Raw genomic sequence first — 5318 nt, 5'->3', positions numbered from 1 at the left:
ATTTCAATATTGTTTAATTGATGTGTCATGCTTTATCTAGTAAAATAAAAATTATTGCCACACTATAAATTTAGATGCATGATATATGTGGAGGATTTGAAGATTCTATAAATTGGGTAGTGTGATGACTAAACACAATGGGAAAGGGGAGGCGCTACTTCACATATCAACACATTACACATGCAGCAATTAATGATAGACTGGTCACTTTGTGTCTAGATGTTGTTAGGACAAAAAAAATGATCTGTAATATGTTGCCTGATGGTTGTTGCTATTCTTGTTTGTTAGGTTCTGCTAATTATAATGATCCTGAAAAAATGGATTGTAATGATCTTGTTAGATTTCTCTATTTTGATTCAATATGTATGAAATAAGACATAATTACCGTAGATTGATATCAATGCATATATATGCTATTCGTCACCCTAGTTGAGGTATAGTTATTCTTCACCCCCTCTCTATTTTGACATCAATGCACCGTATTTTTACGTTTCGTAAACTATGTCTTATTTCATACATAAAAAGAGAACGTAAGAAAATATGTACTCGCCGTAAAAAATATTTTATGTTACGTAAAATTACGAATATAAAAACATAGTGTAAAACATACATAAAATGTGATTTTTCTGGTCTTATAACCTACATTTTTGTTTTTTATACAAAATTTTACATATTGAATCAATATGCATGTAACTATTTATATTCTAAACGTAATTTATTTAGAAAGCGACCGTAAGATTACCTCAGATGAAGAATAACTTATTTTGCACCCTGGGTGATAAATAGTAACATTATATATATATATATATATATATATATATATATATATATATTCTCGTTTATAGTTAAAAAAAATTACAATCCATACAGAACTAGTTTTCCTTTTTTTTCTTTTTTGCGGGGAGATACAGAACGGGTTTACATTTGCATTATAAAAACATTCGATACATGCATATCCATCCTTTATTTTGAAGGTCAATTTTTTAGACAAATGATAAATACAACTCCCTTGAATCCTTGGAAGGTGAAATGCACATAACCTAAAATTGGTGTATTGTTTTGTACATTAAAAATACCTAAAGGGTCACAAATTTAGGGCAAGCTACACAAATTTGGAAGTATTTCCTTCACTTTTAGATTTTTGAACATTAAGGAGGCACGATACAAATTTCTACATTTCTTCTTTAAAAGTGTGGTCAATTAAATATTTCCTTCACTTTTTTCCTCTATTTTTTCTAAACCAAATGGATTAATAGTGCTGCAAAACAAACAATTATCTTCCCATTTCTCCTCTACTATTTCTACGAATCAGACATGGTTTTTCGTACTTGAAAGTGACGGAAAGGGTGACAAATTAAGGCGGCAAGATAAATAACCGTGAGAGTAAAATTTACAAAGTGGTACAAGAACTTCACCTAAACTGCCTAACCTTTCGCGGCCACTTTTACACATCTAGTTTTAAAATATAAAATGTATCAGGTATGTTATGACTTAGGATTGATATTACTTTGTAGTTTAGTAGCGAGAGACGTAGTAGCACGGTGATGGCGTGGATTCCCATGCCTCGTATGTGAACATTCATGCGCTGGACCCCTGACTTTTGTTTCATTTCGATGGACTTGGAACAGATGAAAGTATGAAACCGGCTTTGCTGAAAGCGGTTAGTCCATCTAACGTAAAAAAGTATTCCTTTTCTAAACGCAAACAAAGAAAGTATTCCTTCTGCCAGCCGAACAATATCTCCCGGCCTAACCACTGGCCAACTCCAGAGCTCGTTCGCCTCCGAGGAGCCAGCGCGCACGCCAAGCGCCGTGCGACCTTTCCCTTTGCTGCCGTCATGTCGTTGCCACACAGATCTCTACTATTAAAGGGGATCGAATATCGCTAGCATCGATTCTGTTGTATCGTTTGATCTTATCCCCGTCCGTACGCAAAAGAAAAAATCAGCGCACCCACGTACGCATGCACGCACGACTAAACTCAGAAAACCAACCCACCTTTCTCCCGTCCCCGCTCAAAAACAGAAAAGAAGGCTAAAAGATTGGAACACACGCACCCACGACCCATCTGTCCTCAACCTCCTCTCTTCCGATTGAGTCTCCTTCCCCAGAAAAAATCGCCGCCGCCTGTGGTCGCCGCCTTCATAGCCGCCTCACGATCCGCCGCCGCCTGTGCTCGCCGCCCTCATAGCCGCCTCACGATCCACCGTCACGCTCCTTATGTATCTAGAATGATGAGGGAATGCATCCTGTCCTGTTGCTTGCATCGGCCATGGAAAAGAGATGACTAGGAGAAGATCCAGCACCACAGCGAGGGCGCCTTGTCCCCGGCGAGCGTCATCGCATTGGATATGGATCAGAGGTTGAAGTTATGACGCGTGGAAAGGCGCGGGGAGGCAGGAACGGGAGCGGCAAGGCGCAGCAGTGGAGGAGGAGCACCGGAGCAAGGTACGTGCATATATAGAGCCGCCACCTCGTCAAGTCCCTTCATTCGTCGTCCATGATTCCTCGCTCTAGCTTCGTCTCCCCCACCATCAGAAATCAAGGTTTGCTTATTGCGATCTAGAGCAATATAAAAGTGATGATTGTAACTTGCCACGAATGTTGTACGTAATTGCTATGTTTAATAATGTTATGTGTTGGGTTTATTCGCTTGATCTGGTTGGTTCTGATAAGGGTGCGTTCAGATTACGACCTGCGTACGACCTCGTCAGCTCGGACTGGATGGAGGACATGGCTCGAGGTAAGCAGTTCTGGGTACTTGAACGTCATCTTATCTCATCTTGGAGATCTTATAAAATTCTGAATATGTATGCTCACTGTAATCTGAATACTGACTCGGGTGTGTGATACGTGGATGCATCACTAAGAAGATACAAGTCTATGGGGCATCTTTCTAAAGGAACTTGATGTAATTGCTCTTATACTGTCTTATGCAAACTAATATTTTGGCTATCAAAGTTGTGTTGTAAGAACTGATGATTGGATCTTCTAAATATAATCGTGTTACTGAAACAGTGATCTTTTCTCCGTCTACTAGAATAACCGACTATTGTTGCACAACCCCCATCCTTAAGCTATTCTGTAATTTTAGTTTTTTTCAAACCGAGGTTAATTCCTTCGCATTTAATAGCAGTGCGTGTGGCAATGCTTCGTCATGCTTGTTTTCATTGGTCGTGTTACGAGTGCAGGATTCGAAGAATTTCCAGTGGGGAAATCAATGGGGACATTAACTTCAACTAGGAAAAGTTGCTATAAAATAAGATCGGAGTCATAACCTTGGTGGAGCACATTCGTCGTTAACATCATGCATGCATAAAGATGATGCCTATGACCAAATATCATCATTCTCCTGCCCATACTGTTGAATTTAGCCAACCAGATGTTTTAAAGCAAAGGCACATGATGAAATATATATTGGTTGCAACTGGTAGCTATGCACAGGCTATCCACATTCTGTATTACATGAGAAGGTTTTAGATCACTTTTATGGGTGATGGGAATGGTAACAAAGTTTTCTTAGCTCCTTTTGTGTTCTTCTGCTTGTGTCTCTGTGCTTTCAAAATATTTAATTTTCTTCCACCTGATTTACTCATGGTGATTTACAAAATAAAAAAAATTACGGTACAGGGTACCTACATATATCTAAAACCATAACCACTGCCAAGAAGCATAACACATTTTGCTAGCTCATCTGATATGAAGTAATAGCTAGCTCCTGCAACTAAATATCACCATTGATGTAGGCCAGAGTAATCCAGAAGAAACCTAAAATAACGAATATAATATTTTCCTTCCTTGATAACCCAAAGGCAGATAATAGATGCCAAACTAAGTAGGTTTCGAAATTGCAACATGAAATTCAGTATTAATATGTTAATATCAAGAATTATTCATGTGAAACCGGGTGCTTGACTTTGAGTTGGTAGCGTTCCCGTTACTCGCTCGAATGTTTTTTTGAAAGGTTTTAATTGTAACAGGATTTCTTTACCACCTTGTATTCATTCGGTAGTTTGCGCTTTATTTGTAAAGCGAGATGAAAGTCTGTTTCAAGAACTTTCATGTGAAGCACCAAGTCAACGACTATCTAACTTTTCTCATGTAGCATGCCATTGCAGATATATTGCCGTTGAACTAGCTTCTATCTGGAATGGGACAAATCTGAAGTAGATTTTGCTATAGAAAACAAAATCTCTAAGGTATGTAGGTTAACCTGTTGTTGGTATGTACACTGTACACAATTGATGGCCTTTACCCAAATAATGGAATGCACAAATTAGAAGTATTTTTATATCCTTTGTGCAGGTGGGATCGGGATAGCGCTAGAGAAATGATGTACATGGTGGCTGAGAGGGAGGGGTCAAAAGAATACATCCACATTTCTAACTACGTGGTGCACACATAATAGTACGAGGGAATGGCATGTGTCATCTATAACACGTGCGCGCTCTTTGTTCGAACGTTCAACTGGGAGCAATTCCATCTGATTTGGCAACGAGCATTGCAGCAATACATGCTACGTCTTAGAAACTACTAAAAAATGTAATATATCTGTGCATTCTACCCTGCCTAGAGTTTTGCTTATTTTGGCCCTTCCGTCCATTGAATTCAGAAAGACTTTCAAAACTCGACCAGTTTCAGAATTCATGCAAGAAAATGCTATATTGAGCGAAGATACTGCCTAGAAAGTCTGATGTTAAGAAAGAAGATATTAAGAAAACTTTACAGTAGTTGTTGTTGTTGTCATGGTGAGGCGTGCATGCATTCACCACATGGGGACTGGACGCCGCCAACAACCACTTGGGTGGCTGTGCCACCCCGCTCAGAGAGGGGTTTTCGATTTGGGGTGTTATAGGTTTGTATGATTTCAATGGTGGCAGTGGCGAGGGTCTAAATGCTGAGAGGTGATAAATGCTGAGGACACTTTTTTTTGAATCGACATATGTTGCCCTTGAGGAATGAGCACATAATTATGTATGTTCTTTTGCCATACATATGTTGTGCTTGACGAATGAACACATAAAGGAATCAATTGCAATATGCGTGTTCTTTTGCTTCGTGGCAACGCACGGGTATCAACTAGTGTGTATAAAAGGGTAATAAAGCGGCTCGCTCAGGTCAAACCAAAATAAATATGTTCGCCGTAGGCAGCCGATCGATCCAGCGAATCGACGCACACTGCAAAACTAACGCGTGATTCGGAAGGGCGGCACTTTCGCGCGGATGCTTCCGGCCGGTAATATTCTTTCTTTACATGAATCTTCTTTTCTTGGCTGTCGTTTGACTCCCGTAAAGATTGCTGCTATTCGTGATCGGCTT

At 39.5% G+C, this 5318-nt stretch overlaps 1 long non-coding RNA gene across 3 annotated transcripts; it reads left to right on the top strand.

The window, feature by feature from the left end:
- Positions 1-1928: 1928 nt before the first annotated feature.
- Positions 1929-5051, top strand: LOC125525456. 3 transcript variants are annotated; one of them, XR_007291303.1, is made up of 4 exons: positions 1931-2447; positions 2687-2742; positions 3191-4198; positions 4305-5051. It is a non-coding gene; the product is annotated as an uncharacterized LOC125525456 (long non-coding RNA). The 3 variants fall into 3 exon arrangements; XR_007291302.1 differs by having other exon boundaries at positions 1944-2447; positions 4105-4198; positions 4305-5047; XR_007291301.1 differs by having other exon boundaries at positions 1929-2447; positions 2687-4198; positions 4305-5050.
- The last annotated feature ends 267 nt before the right edge of the window (positions 5052-5318 follow it).

This window comes from Triticum urartu, chromosome 7 (genome assembly GCF_003073215.2).
Source record: "Triticum urartu cultivar G1812 chromosome 7, Tu2.1, whole genome shotgun sequence".
Classification (NCBI taxonomy): Eukaryota; Viridiplantae; Streptophyta; class Magnoliopsida; order Poales; family Poaceae; genus Triticum; species Triticum urartu.
This window is presented reverse-complemented; position numbering and strand designations above follow the sequence as displayed.